The sequence below is a fragment of the Cucurbita pepo genome, unplaced genomic scaffold, assembly GCF_002806865.2.
Source record: "Cucurbita pepo subsp. pepo cultivar mu-cu-16 unplaced genomic scaffold, ASM280686v2 Cp4.1_scaffold000290, whole genome shotgun sequence".
Taxonomy (NCBI): Eukaryota; Viridiplantae; Streptophyta; class Magnoliopsida; order Cucurbitales; family Cucurbitaceae; genus Cucurbita; species Cucurbita pepo.
Window position 1 is genome coordinate 8,039 of NW_019646538.1, and position 1,639 is coordinate 9,677.

The window sequence follows — 1,639 nt, forward strand, 5'->3', positions numbered from 1 at the left end:
TTTCCTCAGCCAACATTAATGTGAGTTCTGCATCCTCCAAGAACATGAGGTTTGCCTCTTCATTGTGCTCCTTGTTGCGGCACTCTTTCGCATAATGCCCGTATTTTCCATACGAGTAATACTTGATCATACTCTTATCCTTTAAGGGTTGGCATTTTCATGGGTTTGTGAGGTATTGTCACGACCTCCTCTGCCACCACGTTCGCAGCCACGTTCATGACTACGTCCACGACATTTGTTTTCTTTGTTATGGCTGCCACTTCCCCTCGTACTTGAAAAAGAAGAGTCATCTGCTTCTTTCTTTTTCGTCCGTGTGAATGAGTCACTCCTCGTGTGTGAGTAAGAGGTATTTCTCCTCCTCTTTGTCTTCGTAGTCACGAAATCTCTCCTCCACCACATTGTCTGCGATCGTCATCAACTTCATGAAAAAATTCGTCTATTGACTCACCGTCCTTCATGCAGATAGCCTCGAACTCACTCTTCAAGGTCAGCACCTTTGTATCCTTGACACGTTCCACACCCACATTCATTGTTTGCAACATTTTCCACGCTGCCTTTGCCTAGCCCTTCTCTTCCAACATGAGGACACCTTTCGGGACTGCTTGGTAGATGGCGGCAAGAGCCATCCTGTCCTTACTCACCATGTTCAATGGCTTCCCACACACCATGTGTAAGTGAACACACATTTTTATCAACCATGTTGCGTATTTACTCTTCGTGAGTACTGGGTACTGGAGCGTTACACTCTCCACGCTCCAGTGACTTTGTATGGTGACGACATTTGTTTCGACATCCTGGGAGCTCTATACCAAATGTTGGATATGACCCACCATCGAAATATGTCGAAACAAATAAAAGAAGACAACTTGAAGGAGAGAGCTTTTAAATAGAATCATCCTCTGACGGGATAGTTTTGCACTCGCCAACAATCTCCCAAAGATCATGTCCTTGTAAATAGGACATCATGCATGTTGCCCACATGTTGTAGTTGTTATTGTTGTGTTTCTTGATTCCTTCGATGATTTAGAAATCACCCATCATGTTGGCTATACATTAGTAATACCAAACAAGCTCTTTTGACACAAGTCGACTACTCACGACACAAGAAACTCATTCACTACTAATCTCAAGAAATCGTTTATGATGTCGAAGATCAGACAGAGCCACAACCACATAACATACTAAGAATTCCAAAAGATTAGATAAACTACACTAACCTCGCTCTGATACCAGATTGTTCGAACACTGTTGACTTTTTCGCCTTAATCTCAAATTAATTAATTAATTGATGTTTTGATAATAACAAAACTACCTTCAATTATTAACAATTCTCAGTATTTTTGTCCATAGTGTAAGGTTAGGAATAACGATTTCAACGTCTTTTTTGGTTCACTCAAATTAGAGATAAAACGAAGAAGTTCCAGTCAAAACAAATACCTGACGTGATGATGTGGTGGCAAAATTGACATCATGGACCAATCAAATTCAAAACAAGATACCTGACGTGATGATATGGTGACAAAATTGATGATGTAGTGACAAAATTAACATCATGGACCAGCGGCAAAATTGACATCATAGACCAATCGAAATATGAAATTTTAAAGATTTCATTTAGTTTTGATAAAGATAATTATTT